The sequence below is a fragment of the Phodopus roborovskii genome, unplaced genomic scaffold (genome assembly GCF_943737965.1).
Source record: "Phodopus roborovskii unplaced genomic scaffold, PHOROB, whole genome shotgun sequence".
Taxonomy (NCBI): domain Eukaryota; kingdom Metazoa; phylum Chordata; class Mammalia; order Rodentia; family Cricetidae; genus Phodopus; species Phodopus roborovskii.
Genome location: NW_026125295.1, coordinates 24306377 through 24331080, shown reverse-complemented (window position 1 = coordinate 24331080; position 24704 = coordinate 24306377). Strand labels below are relative to the sequence as shown.

At 48.7% G+C, this 24704-nt stretch overlaps 1 protein-coding gene across 3 annotated transcripts in view; it reads right to left on the bottom strand.

Moving 5' to 3' along the window:
- Positions 1 to 16551, bottom strand: part of Pxylp1 (2-phosphoxylose phosphatase 1) — a 58856-nt gene extending 42305 nt beyond the window's left edge. The window contains exon 1 of one of the 3 annotated variants that reach the window (XM_051206632.1): positions 16374 to 16551. The gene's annotated coding sequence lies outside the window, so the exon portion shown is untranslated. Of the gene's footprint in view, positions 1 to 5959; positions 5981 to 15154; positions 15303 to 16373 lie in introns of those variants that run through there. The other 2 variants (XM_051206642.1, XM_051206658.1) reach the window with 2 other exon arrangements.
- Positions 16552 to 24704: the final 8153 nt, after the last annotated feature.

Sequence of the window (24704 nt, the reverse complement as noted above, 5' to 3'; positions counted from 1 at the left end):
CTCTTATTCTTCCAAGTACTATCCCCCTTGGACTGCTAGGTATTTCCTATTGTGCTCTAGAACAACCAGCCAACCACTGTCCATGAACTACAAGGCCCTACCCTCTGACCCAGCCCCATACGGAGTCCCCCCTAGTCTCCACATCTTTTAGTTCACAAAAGAGTCTCGCTTCTTGTAGCCTCTGTCCAGTAAACCCAGTTAGGGCATAGAAGGTATCTAGGCTGCCAAATGCACAGGGACAACTTGTCCACTTCCAAGAAGAATGTAAGATAGGGAAGCCATGTCTCTCTGGAGCTGCCTGGGAAGGAGAGAGGTGAAACCCTCAAAACACACTCTGGACCTACCACACAAGGTTCTGAAATCACCTTGAAAGGTTCTGGCAACTGTGATAGGTAGCATTATCTATTACTTTGTGTTTTCTGTAGTAACAATCTCGCTTTGGCTCGTGGTTTCAGAAAGTTTGCTCTGTGGCTTGCCCCATGCACTTAGGCAGAGCAGCTCAGAGTTGGCACCATATGGTAGAGGGAGGCCTTCCTATATGGTGGACAGACAGAAGGGAGAGAGTGAGAGTGAGCAGAGAAAGTGCTAGAGAGCCCCCAAGACCAGATATATATAGTCCATGAGGACTCAACCCAGGGACCTGGTATCTCTGTCTAGGTTCTGCCTTCTCAAGTTTTCAGAAAGCCTGACAACAGTCACTACCCGAGACCAAGCAAGTGTTCACCACATGAGCCGGTGACACATTTGGTATCCAAACTGTAACGAGTAGGGAGTTTGAAGCCTAGGCTGAAATGGCCAGAGAGAGGAGGTGCAGTGGTTTCAAACCTTACCCACAGCCTGTCACCTCTCCCAAGTCCCCTGAGCAGACCATGGGGCTCTCTCCCCACTCTCCTTCACAGCCATCAGCCAATCATATCAGGAACTCAAACTCCTACCAATGGGATGAGACACAGCCACCATCTGAATTAGGGATGAAAGACAGGGGTCATTTTGGCTATGCATGCTCACTGGCCCAGTTTGGGTTCTGGTGCATCCTTTTTAAACTGTGGGCTGGAGAGAAGGTTCAGCAGTTAAGAACACTTGCTCTTGCACAGGATCCGGGTTCAGTTCCTCGCATCTACATGGAAGCTAGGAACTGTCTGTAACTCCAGTTCCACAGAATCCAACACCCTCTTCTGGCCTCCACAGGGACTGCATGCATGAGAGGTACACAAACAATTAAAGCAAAACATCCACATCGACATGCATAAAAATCAAATTTTAAAAATTGCTTTACTGAGTTACTTTTGACTTGTGTGTTCCTTCATGCAACACTAAGATGATCCTTTCTCAACAATTTGAGGTCTCATCTTGGATTTCAAATCCTTTTGCAGAGTGCTCGAATGCCCTCCCCACACTCTTAGGTGACCTTTTGAATACATACTGACCTCAGAATGGAAAGTTTCTCAGCAATGCAGGGAGGACCCAGGGAAATAGGACAGTGGCCAGGTAACCCTTGCGTACCATACAGAGCTAAGATACACCAAGACTAGTAAAATACTCCTTGGTGGGCAGGTCGTCGTGGAGTTTAGATTGGAGTGTGACAGATTTCTTCATCCCGGTTTCTCCACGTACTTCCCAGAGCAACAGCGCCACCTATGGGCACCGGGCACATCTTCCATTCAGTTCTCTTCCTTCAGGGGTTCCCTTCTGAGCAACAGCTTGTATCTAGAAACTATGAGGAAGTCAAATGCAATCCAGATGGCACTGCCTGGCAATCACAGTTACATGGTGAGACATATGGACGCCATTTGCCTGGGCTGTGTGGTGGTTTGAGTAAGAACTATCCTCACCCTAGGTTCGGGTACCTGGTCCCAGCTGTTGATGCTGTTCAGGGGGATTTAGGAAGTGCAGACTTGCTGGAGGGGGTATGTCACTGGGGACAGGGCTTGGACAGGAAGCCCCTCCCCTTGAGTTCACTCTCAACTTGGTGTTCCTGGTTGCGCATGTGACCTCTCTGCTTCAAGTGGCCATGCACCCCTGCCATGATGAAATCCTACCCCTCTGGAACCATAAGCCCAAATAAAACCCCCTTTCTATAAATTGCTTTGTTCATGATGTTTTTAATCACAGCAGCAGAAAAGTAACGAATACAGGTTCAGACCATGCAATTTCTCCCTGTTTCTTTGCTTTGGGGGGCGGGGAGCCCACATACACAGGCACACAGGTACTGCACCGTCCTCATATCCATGCTATTCTAAATCAGGGGTTTTTAAAGACTGTCGTATTATATCTGTGGTGTGCATGTACCCCCCCCCCGTGGGGGGGCGTCTTTTAACGTGGGTCTGAGCTCACCACAAACAAAGCAGCTGTGTTACCTCACTGTCCTCTTGGCCAGTGAGGTCTCCACAAGGCCAGCCAGCTGTCCCTGCTTATGAAACATCATCACAGCTGGCCTTCTGTGTTATTAATGAAGAATATGATGCCTAAATTTTTTTTTTTCTCAGAACGGAAAAAAGCTGGAAAGTTTGAAGCAAGCAACAAAGGTCTGAGCAAATGACAACATGAACGTATATAAAAGAGGAGACTTTGTTATTAAAATGTCTAAGGTCAAAGCTCAACAAAACTCTGCTTAAATGTATGTCTAATCAATGTTTATTTACAAGTGTTTGATTTTACCCCGGCTTTATCCAAGTATCGCACAGCAGGTGCGGTGTAGCGGACCTTGTGGGTGTTCGGGAGCCACATGTGGGGCTGTGAATAAGAATGTCCCCCACAAGTCATTCATCAAGGAGTGGCACTGCATGAGAAGGACTGGGTGTGGCCTTGCTGAAGGAAGTGTGACATGGGGGGGAGGGAGGCTCTGAGGTTTCAAAAGCTCAAGCCAAGTCCAGTCTCTCCCTCTCTCCCTCTCTTCTTGCTGCCTGTGGATCTAGATGTAGAACCCTCAGATCCTTCTCCAGCACCATGTCTGCCTATGCATCACCATGTTCCTCACCATGTTGATAACGGTCTGAAACTGCAAGCCAGCCCCAATTAAATATTTTCCTTTATAAGAGTTGCCGTAGTCGTGCTGTGGTTGGAGGGGTTGAAAGGGGAGAGTATTTTCCCCTTGTCCTCCAAGGACAACTAGGTCCCAGGGGACTGTGGGGTTATCTCAAAAATGCCCTGTATACTGTGGGTAGTCACCTGCTCTCTTGTTGGAGAAGGTCATGAAGAATCTACCTGGTGAACTCTAACCATGCCCACTCTACAAAGAAGAGGGTCAACAAGGAGGAAGAATTCCCTCCACTGCCTTCAAGTGAAGCTGTGGTCAAGTAAGGACTTACTTCTCTTCACACAGATGGCACAGTTGGTAAAAGAAAGGCTGAGGAGCCAGGGGTCCCCCTGAAGCCCAGGTGACCAGTCCTGGGGACCAGATCCTAAACTGGCCTTAACAGTTTAAAACAAAAAGGGAGGGGGATTAATTCTGGCCACCTGTGTGGTCATAAACATCCAGTAAGGAAGTATACAGAAAGACTAAAATGGTTGGTCTGTTCCCTGCACACTGCAAGGATCCCATTCCTCGAACGTAAGGTTCAAATCCATATGGGATGTTGTTTTGACATTTCTCTATGATTTTCTTCTAGATAAGAAAAGTGCTGCCCAGATGTGACTTCAGACCACAGCTCACTGTAGCAGCTGCGTACAGTCAGGAGAGACAGGGCCCACTATTGTTTTAACCTTTTTAAAGTAAATGAGAGCTATTCCTCTCCCTACCTAGAGTCCATATGCTGACTCCAGCCACTCCAACAGCTATCAAAGGGCCTGAAAGCAGATTCTGGGTTCATCACTCAAGGTGTGTGTGTGTGTGTGTGTGTGTGTGTGTGTGTGTGTGTGTGTGTGTGTGTGTGGTGGGGGGGAATAAATGAAGGGAACCATTCAATATTGGATGCTCCTGTAAGCCCATAACTTGAGTTGGACTTTATCCTGTGTTGTGGCTTCCCCTGGTTCCCGGCCTAACCTGTAATGCTAATAACCCTTGGCTTCATTGCTCCTTCACATCTCCTTCCAGGCATCGGTCAGGGACTTCCTTTCCCACCTACACCTGGCTGTTAGACGAATGAAACCACCAATGCACTTTGGGGGTCTTTTAGATAGGCCACTGGGAGGGTACTGTGATTGCCAAGCCTGGCATCACCATTCAGCTGGAAGAAGGCAGATCTTCATCATCTCATTTCCATAATGGCACTTAGGGTTACCCTTTGTTTTGGCAGGGGCTGGGGATGGGTGGGTTGGGTGGGGTGTGGTTAGACAGTTCAAGATAAAGACTCTGGTGCCTAAAAGCCAGAACTATTCCTAGGGCCTCTTGGCAGCCTCCTCCTTGTCACAGGTCAGAGATGTCAGAAGTATTTTGTGAGTCCTGACCTCTGACCTGCCACCTCAGCAAGGCCAGGGTTGCCTCTCCAGAGGGGAGGCTAGGAAAACAGCAGCAAGGCCTGTTGAGGGCAGACTCCTGGTGACCAGAGCAGATACTGTGGCCAGAGTGAAAGCCTAACATTCCAGTTGGAACAGGTCAGTGGCCCAGTCAAAGGAGCACCCCCTAGGAAGGCAGGGACTTCACGGTCATGGTCATAGCATGCTTCTGGCCTCACTTATCACAACAATAATTTATTGTTACCAGTCACAAAGTTGTCACATAAGTTTGAATATATATATATATATATATATATATATATATAGAGAGAGAGAGAGAGAGAGAGAGAGAGAGAGGAGGGAATTGTGAAAATTGTTATTTTTATTTTCCATTAAAGGTGGTTAGCCTAACCAGGGCCCATATTTTTTAATTGCCCCCTTCCCCTTCATTCTTATTAGTCAATCTTGTCAGATTGTGACAGTGAACTCCCACCCATGAGTTGGGACACAGTCACCGCCTGTGTTAGGGATAAAGGCAGAGAGGCTGTTGGCCAGGCTACTATCAGGGTTTGGATCCTCTCACACCGTTTTTTGTTGAGTTACTTTTGCTTTTTTGTCCCTTTGTGCAACACTGCCATTGTTCTTTACCAACACCACTTTAAAACATAACAATCTGAAAAATAAAAACCCCTCGAAAGAGAAAAGAGATTATCTAAATGTTATGAGTGGCCATGCCTGTGAATACAGGTAATCTCTATTTTCTTTGACAACACAGTGCAAATGGAAGCCTGGCTTCATAGAATCCTGAATGGCATCAATCTTAGAAAACAATATCCTCTTATCTGGTCCTGTTTCTCTCTTCCTCTATCTCATCGGTTTTCAAATTTGTAATCCACCTGCCTCAGCGTCCCAAGTGCTGGGATTACAGACATATATTACCATGCCTACCTTCCAAACAACAACAATAATAATAAAATAACAATAAATATGTATTGCTTTTAAAACATAAGGGGGGATTGCTGTAAATTTACTTGAATTGTCTGTTTTTTAAACAATGCAATTAAGCAAGATCTCAAAGGCAGGTACATCACATAAAAAGACTACTGGTCTGGAAACAGTAAGGAAACAGTGTTGTGGGCTACAGGAGCCAAGGAGCAGGCACTGGAGAGCACTGAGAGGTGGGGTGGCTGCAAGAGGCAGGCATGATCTGAAACGCAACCCGGGGCACTGACAGGCACAGTGGCCCAGAGGGGTCTGAAGCTCACCCTTTGCCGTTGGTGACAAGCTTTAAGCAGTGGCTCATCGGGGACAGAGACGAGGACAAATGGGTCCACACAAGACTCCCACGGGAGTAGGAGAGCCACTGAACACTTCTGAACGGGACAGAAGTGAAATGGCAGGGAGGTCACTGAAGCTGCTGAGGGACACACTCGATGACACTAGCAGCCCAAGACACAGGGCAGTGGCCACCGAGCCACAGCTCTGGGCTCTTACTGCACCTGCACCCACGTCCCAATGGCATCTTGGGCTGCACTGAGCTCTTCTGACTGTGGAGATCTCACTTGGAAACACAGTGCCTACTTACCGAGCAGCCGTGCCATGCCGATTAAAGCTGCAGAAATGGGGATTAGTGGGCCGAGCCAACTCACACCCCTCCCTGCCTTGGTGGAGCTCCAGCTCTCTGGAAAGATCATCAGTGCCTCTTGGGATAGTGCGGGAGTCGCTACGATGCACCCCGAAGAGCCCCGAGGACAGTGGCTACCTCTTCCTTGTTACAGTATTCTCGGAAGCACACGGACCACTGGCCAGACAGCCCATCTTTGGATTCAATCAACCTCCCTTGAGGCAAAGGGAAAAAGCTGTTCATTCAGCTGTGTGGAGGTTGCTTTCTCTGCCCTACCCCCACCCAGTCCACTGCCACAGCAAGGCTGGGAGGGAGGATGAAGGAAACTGCCCTTGGGGCCATTCATCACAATGAGGGCAGCTGACAGTTTCCAGATCAGCCCTCAGTTCCCTAAGGAGAAGCAGTGCAAAGCTATGCTGGCAATGCCTCAGAGAGCCGAGCCACTTCAGGCTGAGCTGACCACACACCTGCCTGGCTGACCAGGGTCTCACATGTGGGTGATGGAAGCACCTGAGAAAATGGAATACTGGGTGGCAGCTAATGGCCCCATGGAGGAGACTCAACTTCTCAGACCAAGCCAGCAGGGTGAAGCCCATTTGGCAAGTCTGGATATAGTGTGTGGATATGAGCCTAAGGTTGGGCTAGGTATTAACCACAAGCAGATCACATCTGAATAAATGGTACAGAGAGCTTGCAGGAATCCAAAACAGAAGAAAAACATGTAAACCAGCTTTAGAACCTCGTCCTCAGCGCTCTTCGAAAGGCCTCCATCAAAACTCTCACAGGTTAAGTGACTTGATAGGTGATGACAGCCCCAGCTTCCTCCACCAACTTCTCGCTGGCTCTCTGGTGCCAGACTCTATTTTTACAACCTGAGTAATGCCTGGGCAAAGGACCAGCCAAAAACCAGAGACAGAGGGCTAGAGCGTGAGAGGTGACAGCAGAAGGAATGAAGCCTATATCCTCCTCTGCTTCCAACAACAAACCCTTCAAAGCAGAGTTCAGAATGGTAGTCAAGCTCTGCTCCAACTCTAGCCTGAACACTCAGCCGAGAACATGGCATGGGCCAAAGACAGCGGTGACAAGGATTTCCACCCACGTACTGAGTCATCTGGCGATTCCTAGAGGAGACAAAGCAGCCGCGATTAAAGTAGACATCTAAGACGGACGCCCCTGTCAGCTGGGGCCTTCGTAGCACCTTTCCTTCCTGGAAAAGCCCCCCAAACAGCCCCTCAATATTCATTCCTTCTTCCTTGCTATCAGAGTCCCGACTTTGGAGGAGACTGTATAGCAAAGACTATGGCTAATCATAAAACATCTCCTCCTCTGCGATATGCAACAGCACTTACAATCCTTCCTTTAAAGAAAAAAAAAAGTGTGTAAGTTCTGGGGCTGAGCCCTGGCCAATGGGATGCTAGAGCCTAGAGCCTGGCCCCCAAACACTGCAACACTGCCCTCCATGCTCCTCTCTCTCCTGCTGATGGGTCCAAATGAGTACGGCTGCCTACACAACAGGTGTCCCTTAGTCACCTCTTAGAAGACAGTCACCTCACCATCGGGAACAGCCAGTGTTGGACTTGTGTGCAAAAAGTATATTCATAAGTCAGTCGCCTTCAAGTCCCAGCACTCAGGAGGCAGAGGCAGGAGGATCTCTGTGAGTTCAAGGCCAGTCTGGTCTAAAGAGTGAGTTGCAGGACAGCCAAGACTACATAGAGAAACCCTGTCTCAAAAAAAAAAAAAAAAAGTATATTCCTATCACACTGTAAGTAGGAAAATTATCTTACTTGTGTTCGCATGAACCTTCTTCGGTGGCCCCTTTAACTGGAAGCAACCATGTGATACATTTCTGCCCATGGAGCAGGGAAGTCTGCTGGGGTCCTTGGGAAAATGTGACCTGCCCCTCCTTTCTGAAGCAGATGGGCGATTGGCCCAGTACTCTGCAACCTCAGCACCCAAGACTTACTCTTCCATATCAGTTTCCTTGCCAGCCATCCCCCAAGGTTGAGGGGCTTGGATCTGAGTAAGCAGCAGGGAAGAAAGGAGAGACAGGGAAGATGCTACAGGCGAAGGAGCACCTGTACCTGTAGCCTGCAATAAACTGAAGAGTACCGGGGAGACATGAGAACAGAAGTGTCCCAACAGCTGCTGCGAACAGCAGCCTCCTCCCTTCACGCACCAGGTCACAGGGCGCCACTCGCTAAGACCACTGGGGCAGGGTTCCGCACGACTCAAGGACACTCATCAAAGCGTGCTTCCTACCACTCAACCTACTCAGTCGGTTTGCACTGAGCCCTGTTTCCCGCCAGTCTGTTAAGAGCGAAAGCCTCTGAGATGTGCTGGGTGCAGCCTCTGCCCTCGACTGCGCCCCGAGCAGTCAATGTGTGTGCATGAGGGCCAGATGCTGAGAGTACACACAGTGTCCTGGGGGGCTGTCAACACCGAGTGGCAGACTGAGACCAAGGGAAAAGCTCTCCACTCCTTACTGGCCCTGTGCATCCAATGTTAAGACTCCCCAAGTTGAGAGCAAGTAAAAAGAGCACGCCACCCTTAGCTGAGCCGACTGCAATTACCCACTGTAAGCAGAGCCCTTAAATACCATCAATTAATGCAGCTGCTCCAGGATAATCATCGGTCATTAGATCAAGAACACACAAGAGGAGAAAATCAAAACCCAAATGCCGTGAACCCAGAAATGCTGCAGGGGAAGCTGGGCTCCTTCTGTCTGCTATATTAGTCATCTTCTAAAATATACTTTCTCTAGAAGTCAGTAATTTTTCAGCTTGAAGACAAAGCCAAAAAAATGAACCAGCTAGGCCATGACCTTCAATCATTAATGTCCAGGCTTTGATTTTTTTTCAGGTCTGAGTTTCCATTAAGAACTAGGATAGAGACAGACAGAATGGCGGCAAAAGAGGACCAGACTGGGAGATCAAGCATAAAGCCAGAGAAGTCAGAGCTCCAAACCAAGGAAGGTGCCCCTTTTAACTCAATTCTTTGGACACAAATGAAATCATTTGCTATTTCTACTGTCCAAGTATGAGGCAAGGTTTTTTTTTTTTTTTTTTTTTTTCAAAACCTCATTCATTCCAAATTTAAGCCATTTAAAAAAACAAACCGAGGGGGCTGGTGAGATGGCTCAGAGCCATCTTTCCTGAGGAACCGGGTTCAATTCCCAGTATCTACATGACATCTCACAACTGTCTGTAATTTCAAGATCTGACATCCTCACACAGACATACATGCAGGCAAAACCCAATACACATAAAATAAAAATAAATCTTAAAAAAAAAATAAACAGAAACGAACAGGCTGCTTGGTAAGAGATACGGTTACCAGTTTCCCAGCCTAGAAGTTGTGCTACCCACACTCAGAGCAATCTAGGAAGCAGAGATTCCTAAAGAGCCATCACAGAAGGTTCCCAGTGCACAGCCCATGACCGTAGGTCCAGTGTCAGTTCTGCCAAGGCACAGGGTAGACAGGCCAGCTGCAGCCTGAGCAGGATGAATGGACCAGTTAGTAAACCCAAACCTCTCAACGGTTTCTCAGGCTAAGAAGGTGTGGCTATGGCAGACATGAAACCCAGCAGCCTGATTCCAAAGAGGCTACTCACTTTGAGTGAGAAGTGGGTTTCCAGCGGTTTGGAGGCCTCCGGGGCAGCAGAAGAGCCAATCTGAAACAGGAGTGGGGATAGCACTCTGCAACTGGGAGGAAGAATAATGCTGGGAATACCAGCAGGTGAGCAAGTACGGCGCTTGTAATTTCTATATGCTTCCAAGAATGAGTTAAAATATTAACCACAAGCCTGGGTCAGGCACAGAGCAATCAAAATTAATTTCTGGTTTATTTAAACATCTGGCAAGGTCATCACATGACACCAGCTGAGGACCATCAACCTCTCCCTTGTCCATCCTAATCACTCAGCTGCCCATAGATATGACAGGTGGCCACGAGCCAGGTGAACCCGAGACAGTTCTTCTCTGTGAACATAGCCTTAAAACTCTTGGTTCCACTAGGACACCCATATTTTGTTCGTTATCTTATATGTATCCTCTTGGGCAAGGGGTATAACTCAGTGGGAGAATGCTTGCCCAGCATGCATGAGGCTATTTCTATATCAATCATCTAAACATAGTCGGCTGGCACCTAAAACAATGAGTGAACAGCAACAGCAGTTAATACTTGTTAAGTACCGTGTACCGGACACTGTCCTAAACCCTAGGCATATATATATATTATTAAAGTGCAATAATATCAAAAGTAGGCATTTGTCATCACCTCAATTTTATGAACCGGGAAACTGAGGCACAGAAGTTAAGTAACTTACCGAAGGATACAAGGTTAGTGAGAGCATGCCCAGGATTCAGGGCCACTCTGGGATCGGTCCGCAAAGAGAAGGAAGTATTCCACAGAGAATCTTGTAAGGAGTAAGGTTTTTCCCCACCGCCGGTCCCACAGCCGCACCAGCCCCAAATAACACACAGAGACTCTGTATTTGATATAACGCTGTTGGCCAGTTACTTGTTTCTTATCAGCTAGCTCTGTCTTACATTTTAACCCATTTCTATTAACCTAAGTATTTCCATGTGGTCTCATCTTACCGGGGAGAGGGGCCGGCGTCTTGTCTCCCCAGTCTCTCCATACTGACTCCTCCCTACTACTTCCTCGAATCCTCCTTGTCTCCTAGTCCCGCCTATCTTGCTTTCCTATTGGCCAACAGTGCTTTATTCATTGACCAGTATGAGAAACATATTTACAGACTGACATCTCCCATCAGAATCTGACAGCCACAAATGTGGCAAGTCTTTCTAGGAAGTAGGCTGTTTTGCTTGACTTGCAGGATGGTCTTAGGAAAGCCAAAACCTACTTAAACCTGACATAAGAGGCCACCTGCAATCTCCAAATGGCTGTGTAATCACAGTTGATTATCCAGGAACTGTAACAAGATTATTCAAATCAATAAAGTATTCTCTGCCAAAGAGCGAAATTCTAAGGGGAGACTTTACGAGTGTGTGTGTGTGTGTGTGTGTGTGTGTGTGTGTGTGTGTGTGTTTGCCACCACACTCAGTTCTATGGAAAAGAGGCATTGTAAAAACCTTGACATCCCATTCCTCCTATATGGTTCACTTCCCTTGCTTGACCAACTCCTTGACAAGAAGCAGTTTAAGGGAGGAGGGGTTCATTTGGGCTTACTAGTCCAGGGGATGCAGTGGTGTCCATCGTGGTGTCAGAAGCAGAGAGCTGCTTCCCACCTTTCCTTCAGTCCAGGACCCCACCCCATACAACGGCACAGCACACAGTTAACAAGCTCAATTAAGATCATCTGAGCAACACTACACTGGCATGCTCAGACACTTGTCTCTTAGTTTCCAGACCCTGTCAACCCAACAATCAAAACTAACCACCACACCCCATTTCAATACAGACAACACTTTCCAGAGGGTTCTAATGAGACCATGGACATACAAACAGGGGCCTATTTGTACACTAAAATTTTCTGTACTTGTCCATATTTTTAAGGCAGTTCAAATTTATGTCTCCCTACATTTTAGCAGCAACATTTAAAGCATATGACTACTTTACTTCTAAGCTTTTAAACAATTCTGTTACAACTTCAATGACTTTAGTGCAACTCAACTCTGATTTTAGAAGCAAAGATTTAACAACATTTTTATTCTACCTTCAGACTCTTCTGTATTTTCAAGTAATAAAATTAGCAAGATATTCATGTTACTTTATAGTTAAAATGCTCAAAATAATACTATCCTGCCTCTAAAGGTCAGTACTGGATCTAAGAATGAGGCCAGCTTAGGGAAGCAAGCTGCTGTTTGTTAGTTGGAAAGACGATTCTCTAAAAAAAAATCGAAGGAGGTAGGATAAAGAGCATTCAAACTTTGTGTAAATCTGGTATAAATGATGGCTTTCCATGCAAGCAAAAGTGAAAAAGAAGGGGAGAGGGGAGGGGAGGTCAAAACCAACCATGGTAATTCTGACCTCAGTCTGTTTTTTAAAGGTCTGCTTTCCAGGCTATTGGACACAGCTCTCCCTAAGGAAGTTGGTTACACATAATAACACAGAGGGTGATAAGGAAATGACAAAAAGATGACTTGTAAACAGAAATGTGAATGTGTGTGTTGGGAAAGTGACTGCAAGTATTAAATGAATTTGGAAGTCACCGTGGCTCCCTACTATCTGGAGGGTGCTGAAGAAAGAAGGGAAGAATATCCCAAACCCTAAAAATCCAGAAGGGGGAATTCGCCCCAGGAACTGAAGATTGTCTGTTCTACTTTAGGGGTAGCCCCAGTTCCCACCTGTTATTAGATATCTGAGCTCCTCACACTGTACAGGGACCATTAAGATCCAATGGGGAAAGGGATGGAGGAATTTACCCATGGATGAAATGTGTATGTGGACGGATGTCCTAGCCAAAAGGAAGATGCAGAAACCACTCCACTAGGCTCATTCAAGCTTGTGTGTATGTGTGTGTGTGTGTGTGTGTCTGTGTGTGTGTGTGTGTGTGTGTGTGATTTCTGATGTTAAATTCTCCCATATCCTGGCAGTGTCTCTCCCTTCATAAGAGTTGGTCTTTTGCCAGAGTCAGTGGCTTCCTCATTTGAGATGGGCTAGAGGAGCCTGCAGACTCTAAGGAAGAAGGGACACAGGACAGATTCTGGCTTGGTGAGGGGGATCTCTTGTCTTCCAGACTCCAAGCAGACCCTGGGCTCACAAGCGCCTCCTAGAGGCTGACCTCCAGCAGCTCGGCAGTAGACTGGCACCACCAGGCCGTGTGTGCCAGTCATGTCCAAGGCTCCTGGCAGGTCCAAGATGGATGCCTGGGATGGTGCCTCCCTCCTGCTAGAAGACTATTCTCTCCTTTGCTCGTTGAACACAGGTGCCCAGCTGCTCTTCTAGTCAATTCCCATGGCATCTCTGGAGTGAGCTGGCTCCCCGGAGCCAGACCCCAAACCAACCGGGCTTGCTGGACCACATCCCCAGGGGCACACTCCTGACACAGAAGCTTACAACAGTCAACTGTCTTCCCATCTGGCCATGTCCCTTTCTTAGATGGCTTCCCAGGCCTTCTAAGAACCAGAATAGTGAGCCCAGCACACTTTTCCTCCCATCAATGGTTCATTTCTCTCTATCTCAGTGACTTTGCTCGAAGTGGTAACCCCTACTCCAGAATGTGGGCATATTTCTTACTTACCAACCAGAGTCCTGTCTGGCTGGGACAGGGCCCACAGCTGAAACCCCTTTACTGGGCTATCAGGCCTCTGCTCCTCTCCTATCGTCTCTCCTGCCCTCTCCATGCAGCAGCATCTCTCTCCCTCTCCCTCTCCCTCTCCCTCTCACACGCTGCAGGCATTAATTAAACCTCTTCTAGAAAGCAGATTTTTACCAGCTGCAGGAATTCTGGGTAAGAGCCAAACCTGAAGACAAAGGCAGTCTGGGTGAGAAAGATAAGTTCATGACAACCAGGGCAATATAAGTTCCCACAACCAAGCGGCACTCTGAATTCTAGCTGTCCCCAGCTTCCCAAGCAGAGAGGACAGAGGCCCTGCAGCCCAGACCCTAGGTATGCTCTTCCCCAAATTGGCCTTTGAGTGGACAGAAGAGCTCAATTTTGCTTTTTCAGCCTTGGGCAAAGCCACCCCTGGCAGAGCAGGGCACATCCCACAACACTGGCGTCTTCCCCCAGCAGAGCCATAAAACACACCGTGAGGAATGTGCACAAAGGGCACTCCCAGGCTGCCACTGGAACCAATTCTCCAGTGGACAGCACCGGCTAGAGTGAGAGCAACACAATCTGAAGTGGAGTTGGGGGGGGGGCTCTGCAAGGGACCCTCTCTCCCTAGCAGCTTCCTCCATTAGCAGGCAGGGGTGGGGGATGTCCAAGAAACCAGGGCCACCAGGCATGGTGATGCAGGCCTTTTATCCCAGCACTTGGGACACAGAGACGAGTGAATCCATATGAGTTAGAGGCCAGCCTAGTCTATGTACAGTCCCAGGCTAGCCAGACTAAACAAACAAATAAAAATAATATGAAGAGGCCAGAGCCATGGCCCAGGGCCTGGAGGGTAAGCTTTGGTGGGTTTACCTCTCAGTAGGCAGCCTTGGGGCCTCCCCAGAGTGACCACCACCCTCTCATGCCCACCTCTGGAACAAAGACAACTATTTCCTTCCTTAAAAGTCTGGATTCTCCACCAAGGCCAGCTGTCAGACCTGCCTGAGAACTTGACCTATCCCTCTCTGCCTCTTCACACCCCCAGTCCTACCAACACACAATGAGTCTGTCTCTAGCAAGAAAGGCTTTAGCATTCTCTCTCTCTCTCTCTCCTCTCTCTCTCTCTCTCTCTCTCTCTCTCTCTCTCTCTCACACACACACACACACACACACACACACACACACACACACACACGGAGATTTTTTAAAACACCACAGTACAGTGGACAGCAAGTGTTGTAGATCCAGGACTGACACAGGAGATTTTTTTTTTCTTTTCTAGACAAAGTTTCTCTGTATAACAGCTCTGGCTGTCCCAGAACTCACTCTATAGACCAGACTGGCCTTGAACTCACAGAGATCCACCTGCCTCTGCTTCCTGAGTGATGGGCTTAAAGAAAGGCATGCACCCAATTTTTTTTTTTTAAACAAACACTGAGTACCAGGCAAGGGGGACCTGGCCAGATCCTGAGGTCACAAAGATATGTCCACCCCAATCCTGCAAGTGTTCTGGCCAGAGCTCCTGACAACACCTATCCCTGTGAGAACAAGGAAAAATTGTGAACATGCAAAAGGCCCTACTGAGCTCCACTGTGTCTTTGGCTAGTTATCTGTTCAATAGTAAAGGAATACTGAACTAATAAGAGAGAAAGAGAGAGAGAGAGAGAGAGAGAGAGAGAGAGAGAGAGAGAGAGGTCCATGGTTCAGAGCGCTGTGGTCCAGGTGGTCCTCCAGCCACTGGTACTCATTTGCAGCCTCCCAAGGTATCTGTGAGGGTGGACTGGCCAAGAGCCAATCCTAAAAGAGAAATGCCCTTAACATGTTCTTTTTTTCTAAATAGGCAATTAATTTAATCCAAGATTTAATGAAAGACCCCAGAAGGGAAGGGGTGGATGAACACACTGGCTTCCAGGCTGTCATCATGCCATCCCCACCTCTCTCCAGGGACCAGGAGGCTTTCCAAGCCATCTGCTTTAAATCCTCTTCCCACAAATGTCCCGACAGGACACCAACACCTCTGAGGAGGGGGATGCTGCCAAGCCCGACCGACAGTTCCAGAGGGTAGGCTGGGCTCTGCACTGCCTACTCCATAGTTGGGGGTCCACCCTGGGGCCTGCTGCAAAGAGCAGCAAATGTCCCTAAGTGGTGGAATGCTTCCAAGGTGGACATTCTTGGTCATTCAAACCACACTTCCTTATCCGGCAGATCTGATTCCAAATTCTTAACTGGTTTTACCTGTTGAATGTTTAGAACGCATCCTTGCCTTTCCATAAAGACACTGGCCTTCCAGGAGACTACAGTCACAGCCCCCTGAGCTTCCCAGAGCCCAGGTAGGTGTAAGTTCGGATATGACTCCAGTCCCCCTGCATCGCTAATCCTTCCTCATCTACAGGTACAACCGAAAGCCAGCTGCAGCCGCCAAGAAAACCTGCTCCATCCATATTTGTGTGTGACAGAGCCTGCTTCTTTTTAGAAATAGCAACCTATCCAAGTTCAGCAAGCAACGAAGTAACCACACAGTCCTGAGCAGAGCAATGAGCCAGCTTAACCTACACGCGCGGAGTGGCCCTCGGCTGGGCCCAGGGTTCCGGCGCCGTTGGCGGCAGGTAGCTGTGGAAGAACCAGCCCCACCCCCCCAGGCAGGCCGTGAAGTTGCGGTCGCCCTTTTACCTGGACACTGCAGGTTCGGGACAACAGGGAGAAGGGGTTCCCAGAGCTCAGATTCCCGCTGCAATCGCGCGGTAGGAGCACGGGGGGGGGGGGCAGAATAGGAGCCCGCAGGGCTGGTGGCGGCGGGGACCGTAGGAGCAAAGCTGGAAGGGAGAGGCAAGCTGCAGGCACCCGGGAGGCGTGGGAGGGCTTGCGGGAGAAAGGAGGTGTGCAGGCAGGCTTCTAGGGCGCGGAGCTGCGAAAGGGGAGGCAGGTCGGAGGGCGGGGACCCCCGGCGCGAGGAGGGGGTATGGAGAGAGGTGGGAACTGGGGAGCGCGTAGACGAGGGAAAGAGCTTGGTGGTGGGGTTCACACCCGCTGTTTGGAAGCCCGCCTCTGCCTCCCGATCCCGACATCGCCGGGGTCGCCACCCGACACCCTAGACCCAAGCCCGCCCAGCCGGGAGCCTCGCAAGCGCTCGGGCCCGGCGCGCGCCGCACTCACCGCCTAAGGTCCCGGCCTCCGTGGCTGCGCGTAGGGTTCTCCACCACAGCCAGCTCCTCCTGGCGGGAGTGCAGGCGACGGTGGCGCGCGCAGGCCGCCCGGGCGCCGGGATCCGCAGCGCCCCCTGCCGGGCCCGCCACGCCCCTGCCCGGCTCGACGCGCTCAGTGCGCCCTGGAGCTCCGCCCCGCAGGCTGCCGTGCGGGAGCAGCAGGCTGCGCGACCCGCGCCCGGGGCCTTGGAAGCGGGCACGGCCTTGGAGTGTCCAAACGGCCCTCAGGGCAGGCTCGGGCCGCGCGGCTCGGGCCGTGGAAGTCACGCGCGCTCGGAGCGCACAGGGCCTGTGCGCCTCCCTGCGCAGGACTTAGGGAGGGAGCCAGGGGCCCGGACACGGCCCTACACCCGGGCCGGCCCTGGAGTGGGTGCTTTGTGACTGCGTGCCTAACCCCGCACCGCAGATGTAGTCGCCGATGTGGGTCCCCGGGTGCCGCGTGCGTCAAACTGTGAAGATCCTAGCCACCGTACCCCCCTTACCCCCCCCCCCGCGCCTGTCCCGCGCTTCTCTTCCGGCACGGGCCACATCCGGCCTGTGTCTACTCTGGACCTCGCTGTAGTTTTGTCCCTAAAGGCCTCCAGGCACCCTGGAGAGGTCGCGCGCGACCCGTGTGATCCCCGGAGGGCAGTTCTTATGTGAGCACCCGGCCTGCCGCTGAATCCAGGCAGCACTAGTTCTGTAATGCTCTTAGATCTGGTGCTTGTGGGTCACTGTTTTGCAAATGTTGGAGAGATGGATCTGGCCAAAGGCTATTGTCCAGCTTTTGATGTCAGTTCCAGGTGTACTGCGACGACATCCCTGTGTGTCTCTCAACTGACCCTGGGCAAAACAGGTGCAGTGAGCCTGAGCAGCTATTTCCTGTGAAGAGCAGTTCCGAAGAAGGCATGGCTTGACTTTCCTTCGATAATAACTGAATCCATATTTTTATCTACCTCTGTTTTTTCACCTCAAATCAGCAGGTCTCACTGGATTCTGATTACCAGATCTCAATGCCATTTACCCCTGTGGTCCATCTGGAATTTTTTCTTCATCGGAAGCCTTGATGGCCAGCTGGCACTTGCCTGAGGACACTAGCCGCTAGCTACCCAGACTCAACACCACCATCTCTGCCTGCTTATGCCTTGAATACTATTGACATGCTTCCCAAATATACGGACATGGAATCTTACCCTCACCCCTCCTTTATTGCCCCCACCCCCAAATTCCTACCTCAAGGGCCTCCACAGTCCAAGCATCCTACCTAACATTCTTTTCCTTCCCTCATGGACTCTGACAGTTCTGTACTTCAAATTCTACTCCTTCACAAGTCACACAGGGCACTTCCCGCTGCAAACGGCAAACAACCCGTCCACATAGCTTAAAACATCAACAAAAATCAGAAATAAAAAGCTTGGGGCATGGCAGATTTGGACCTGGAACTTGACCCCAGACTCTAAGGGGATGTAGGTCTCAGCTTTGCTTTCTCTCATGACTACTACCCTTTCAGGACCACAGAAGGTTCCAGCAGATGCAGGCTCACAACTCTACTTCCAGAACAAACCCAGCCTTTCTCTGCCAACTACTCAAGCAAGCCTGGGGCCTGGCTTTCTTCTTTGGGATTGGGCCCTTTGTCAACCATTCTAACCCATAGGGTTTGGTCCCCTCTCTTGGCTACCTTCTCATGGAATAGGTGGGCACTCCTAGATGCAGCGTCATCACAAGCGGATGAGAGGTGACTCGGACACCATTCCTCTATAATCTGCCACTATCCCACTTGACTGTGGCATTCTTCTAGAAGTGCACAGATTGGGGCAGACACAGGCCTCCTTTGCTTGTATCTTCCTCCCCAAAGAACTGGGATTTCCATCTTTGTACTATCCTCAATCCCAGGTTAAGACTTGATACCGTGATTGCCTTGTGTCACACTCATGATAGTCATCCTCTTTCCTTCATCCTCTAGCCCCAGAAGACTCCCACGTCCTCCCCATTCTGGAGGAAGCATCCTATCTCCTTTCCTGAGGACCTCTGAGGGTGGGAGGGTTTACAAGGAGAGGAAAAGGGAAGGTACCTGCAGGAGGATATATACAGGGAAGCATGTCAAGCCCACTAATCACATCAAATCTCCTCCCTCTGTTTATGATGAAACAGGGTGTCTGTATGAGGCAGCTAGAGCCACTTGGCCAACAGCTGGAAAGACTGTGCCAAAAAGTGTAGCTCCCAGACATCCTCAAGCGGAATGGAGAAGCAGATTATCCAAGTACATATTCCAAATATCCCCTACCTTCCTCCAAGTGAAGTAGAAATTCTGTTCCTCTGACCCTGGCAACCAAGAGAACCCTGACTATTACAACCTGTCTTCTGCGGCTTTCAGCCTACTTCTTTGTCCTTGCCACACTCGAGGGCCACTGAAAGCTGAGCCTGCCTATCTTCTGAAAGCTCCAAGTCATGAATATTCTGCTAGGCAGCACTCTGTGCCACTTTGCTCTAACCATCCCTGCTCGGATTCAAGCAGCCATCAGCAGATGATTACCTTCTTGTCAATCTCAACTCTGGAGCAAAGAGCCTGCAAATATTTGCTCAGCCTCCCTTGTCTGGGGACTTACAGAGACTGCTTTCTGTGGGGGGCCCAACCCTTCCTTACAGAGACCCTGCCATGGGGTGCCTAGTCTAGGACAGAGCCCAAACTAGCAAATGGCCTTGCAGGGGGGTGGGGTGTCTTCCTAGGAAGAGGCACAGGCTACTTTATTTAAACCAGTTTCTACATTGCAAAGGCCTGGATCGGGCACAGTTCTGCCTTACAGCCAAATTTATTCACCCCACAAAATATTTCTTTGCTACCCACCAAAATGTTCAGATGAGCAATATTACTTCAAAATTCTCACTGTGGGTTTTGTTTGTCTGGTTAGAACAAGATTGTTCATTTACTACAGGCATTTGGAGAAATAGTAAGTGCTCAGAAATAAAGGTTAAGTCAGAGATTACTCGGGATAGATTGCTGTCTATTCATACAGCAGAGAACACCAGACTGACTGACATATCTATATTAAAACGGAAATTGTCCTGTCTCCCCTACATCTGCAACCCCAGCACCTTTGAGAGATAAATATCTTGCAGAAGGTTAGAGGTCCCCTCTTAGGTGCCTGCAGAGCAGCCTTCTAACACATGCTCATGTTTTAGACAGGCATCCCTCTCCCTGCTCCAGGGTGGTCTTTCTCATTTATGCATGCATGACTCCTTCTCTTTATTACCAGCTGGGATCCCTTACCCCACCCCCACCAGGCTTATTATAAAAGCCCCTTCCCACTCCCAAGGGCAACTGGGGAGGGTGAACTCATTTTCCCATCTCTCTGGGTGAAATTTAATTATAAAGTCAAATCTGGAAGAACAGAACACAAAATAACCACATTAAATAAAAATAAAAAGCGGGCTCTGAACCTGACCTTGACCTAAAAGGAAAAAAAAGGGGGGGGGCAATCACAAAAAATTAAAGTAATTCAATGAATTATAGATCTAAATATTCACTTTTTGTTCTCTAAACGCTCAGCCCAAAGGAAAGATGTTTCTAAGGACAAAAGAACAAATGTTAGAGAAACTCGAACAAATCACATTTAGAAATCACAGAAGGACAAGGGCTGTGGCAAAGTCTTTTATCTAAAACAGTGCCTAGAAGGGGTCAAGACCATGCTGGGGAAACCCACAGAAGCAGCTGACCTGAGCAAGTGGGAATTCATGGACCCCAGACTGACAGCTGGGGAACCAGTATAGGACAGAACCAGGCCCCCTGAACGTGGGTGTCAGCTAGGAGGCCTGGGCAGTCTATGGGACCTCTTGCAGTGGAACCAGTATTTATTCCTAGTGTACAAATGGACTTTGGGAACCCATTCCTCATGGAGGGACAGATACTCTCTCAGCCTAGACACATGGGGGAGGGCCTAGGCCCTACCCCAAATGATGTGACTGACTTTGATGATCCTCTATAGAAGGCCTCACTCTCCCTGGGGAGTGGATAAGAAATGGGTGGGGGTGGGTTGGGGGGATGGGAGAATGAGAGGGAGGGGGAACTGGGATAGACATGTAAAATAAGATTGTTTCTAATTTAAATTTTAAAAAAGGAGAAAAAAATAAAATAGTGCCTAGGAAACAGTAAGCATTTTCTAGACGTTGGGTGAGTGGACAGATGGACCAAGAGTCCAGTCTTCTCATTTTACAATAAGAAGTAAATCAGAAAGGCGATGAGATGAGGGACTCAGCAGAGATTTCCGTGGTTGGCAGTGACATGAGCTACAGCATCTGGAATTGAGGGTCCATGAGAAAGAAGGGCCCTGGGAAGAACTACAGACTTCCCATTAGGGCCCAGAGTAGCAAGGTGGGCACTAAAACAGAGTTAAAATACTGAAAATGTTTGCCAATGCATGCAGAGAGCTGAGGCCAAGAAAAGCCAGCTTGCCCCCAAACCACCCTAAGGTGAGATAGTAAGATAGTGATGGCTAGTATCCAGGCCCTCTGAACATTTCAGGGCCCTTTCACGGAAGAACCCGGGCTTCTGGAATGAAAGAAAAGCAAGACAACACAGCAGCTCTCCAGAGAAGCCAAACGAATTTGAGCTGAAGTTTTTCAAAGCCTGCATTCCAAGTCACTATGTGTCCAGGTCATTACATGATGAGCACTGGCTGAGTTGGGTTCTGACACTCTGACTCCAGCCCAGGCTTCTTTCTCTGTTGAGCAATAGACCAGACAAGCAATTGTTTATTAAGTGATTCCACTAGATTTGAAAAGCATCTCAGAAACTCATGATCAGAGCTGCACTGGTGTTCCCTGTTTGAGGAACAGCGTCCCTGTCACCTTCCTAGGTCTGTATACTAGAAATGTGGGTCAAGGTTTGAATATGAAGTGTTGCCCCCAAAGGGCTCATGTGCTAAGGTTCCCAGTTGGTGGTGCTGTTAATGGGTTAATGGGTGATTCGATCATGGAGACCTAATCTTAGCAATGATTAATCCATTAACGGGTTCATAATTGGATGGGCTATTAGAAGGTGGGCCCTAGCTGGATGCAACATGTCACTGAGGTGTAACTTTGCAAGATACAGCTTTTCCTCAGACTATTCCTGCACTCTTTGCTTCCTGGCCACCATGAGGTGAGCAACTTGGTTCTGCTGTGTGCTTCTTCTGCTCTGACCTTCCGCTCCTTTTTCTTCATGACCCAGAAACAATGACCGCTAACCATGGGCTGACACCTCTGAACCCATGCGCATAAATGGTTTCTTCCCTTAGGAAAATTTAAATCTCATATCCCCAGGAACAGTGTATCAAAAGTAGCTAACCCAACAAGGGTCCATATTCCCCAAGCCTCCCCTATTCTGTGATGTGACTCTGCCCAACCCCTAGACACTCCTGAGCTCTACTGGCCAATCACATGGCCCGGTAAAGTTGAACTCCCACAAATGGAATGATAAACAGTCACCATGGTGCTAGGATTAAAGGATAGAGGCCATCTTGACCAAGCATGTTTGCTAGCTCAGTTTGGTTCTGACACATCCTTTTTGCATGTCCTTTGTGCCACACAGAAATTATTCTTTTCCAACAATATGAGGGTTCATTCTGGATTTCAGATCCCCCTGGGAGTGTTTGGATCCTGTCCCTTGGTGTCCGATGTCATATTGTGGTGGCTCCTAAGTGAACTGTACTCTTAGATCAGTAAGATTTCTCTACAGCAGCAACAACAAAAAATACCAAGCAGACCAGGTAACTCTTGTGCACAAGGCCAAGACCAGCGAAGTCCTCCTTGGTTGTGTAGTCACCCTGGAGGTTGGAAGAGACGGGGTGAGACATGTCACTTACACAAAGCAAATGCAGAATGCTGACAAAGCTTGGTCAGCGTCTTTAGTGACTTCTAATAAGCCCGCTGCCAAGAAGTACCTAACAGAGGACTCCACCCCACAAAGGAATCCATCAGAGATTGACTAAGCATTGGAAAGCAGAGTCACAGAACCCTTCATTCACAGGGATTGAGATTCTCTGATTGGTTAATGCTCAAGAAACCAAGATAGGAAACAATTTAGTGACAAAGAGAAGCGGGTTCTTTCGGAAAGAGGGGAACCAAACCCTCTGGCTGGGCTAGAGGCTCCCCCACCCTGCTGACTGTACACACCTCTCCTGCTTTTAAGGAGAGATTGAGAAATGTGGAAGAGATCTCCAAAACCCAAACTCAACACCCTGTCTATCTCAAACACCACTCTCGGGACATGGATTCTCTCTTCTTGCCCTCTCCACACTGTTCTCTTAGATAATCTAGGACACTTTCAATCGGGCTTAGAGAAAGAGCGAACAAACACACCCTTGGTATGGTTAGGACCCAGGCAGCGCAGACCATATCATGCCCAAGCAGTTACCTTTCTAATTATGCAAAAGCACCACACAAGGCTACCAATGTTTTAAATCAGAATTAACTGCTTTTAACAAGTTGGTTTATAAGGGTCTAAAATCCCAGCTAACACAGAACGTCTCAGCACATACCCCGTTTGGGTGGGACAAAATGATACCAAAGTCTGGCTCATCCCCATTGTGTTTATGCGTTCCCAGAGCAACAGCGCCACCTATGGGCGACGGGCGCACTTTCATTCCTTTTATCCTTTCCATGGGTTCCTTTTCCTAGCCTGTATCTATGAGCAGAGAAGAGATCAAAACCTGGTCCAGATGACATCATTGGCATTTGCTGTTTACAATTTGTTATAAGACATATGGACTCCGTTTTTGGAGGCTGAAACCTTGGAATTCCTTCCTCTGTTTATTTGCTTTGCTCTTGTTCAGGCGAAATGCCCAAGCCTCGTGGATTGTCTCCTCCTACACCCATGCTAACCTAATGCAGGTGTTTGTTTTAAAGAAAAGGCAATAAATGTCCATATTTAATCTTTGGGGTGGGTGGATCCCATAGGAACTTTTTTCCTGATAGGAGTGGGCTCTTTTATCATGGATCTGAGTTTATCACAATCAAAAAGTAACCACATTGCTTTGTCACACCTTAACTAGTGGCCTCTTCAAAGTGGAGATATCCATGTGGTTTGGCTGCCATTTTGCTGAGTGATGTCATCAAGATTGCAATAACAATGTCATTTGTCCTCCATCTGGATAGTAGCATCATCAAGATGGGAATGACCAAATGACTTCACTACCCATAAATTAATTTCCTACTACCACTGGGCCCTTGGGCAATCACCTCCATCCCTAGAATTTCTTGTGCCCTGTCCCATTTTTCTCCTTCTGTTTCTCACCTTCCTGGGTGCCTAATGGAATCATGGAAATGGGAGGCCCAGAGGTGATGAACTCTCTTGCTGTTGGGAAGGTCAATGTATTTTTATGTTAGACTAGGGAGGCGATTCTAGACCTCCATAGTGAATTGTTCATATTTGATCTAATTTTGACACGTTACCTGGCACTGATACATTTCCTGGTTTTTAGAGGGGACTTAAGAGTTTCCCAGGCCATGTGCCTCCAACACTAGCCAGCTACCAAAGGGAGCTGACCCCCAAATGGAAATCTCCTGTGAATTTCCATCAGCCCAGAAGAACATGGAAAAGCAAATATCCCAGCTGGCACCCAAAGGGTAGATTGCCAGATGCTAGACAAGCTGCTGCCATTGGGCAGTCACCACAGCTGGAGGTGCAGTGAACCCCACCTGTTGGGTAGGAGGCTGGAGATGGGGAAGGACTGTGGTGGGTAATGATGCCTGCTCTTCCTGCCTGGCATCTCCAAGCCTATTTTCCTGACTGAGATGGGATAGTCTCTTCTTCATAGACACTCCTTTGCTCCATGTCAGCTGTCTGCTTCTGTTTCTGCACACCAAGCCCTGGGCGCCTCGCTTTTGTTTTGCCTTTCTACTTAGTGACACGGACAGGCTAAGGCAGAAAGGTTGGCACCATCCCTTTTGAAGAACTCCACCACCGTCACAGTTTTAACAGGGCCCCATTAGCTGAGCTCTGCTGGAGGTTGCAAGCATCGGCTAGATGAGGTTTTACTGTGTGTTTCTGCGTTTTCCTCTGTCTGCTGTTTGCCCTCATTCAAAACCACAGTGCTCTGGACTGTGCAAGGCATAAACAGAGGTTTTTGACTGTCATATGTTTTAAGGTGGTATTACACTCTCTAAGCCTCTAAGCCAGTAGTTCTCAACCTTCCTAATGCTGCGGCCCTTTAGTACAGTTCCTCTTGTTGTGGTAACCCTCCCCCATCATAAATTTATTTTCATTGCTACTTTTTTAACTGTTATGAATAGTAATGTAAATGTTTTTTGGAGATAGAGTGTTGCC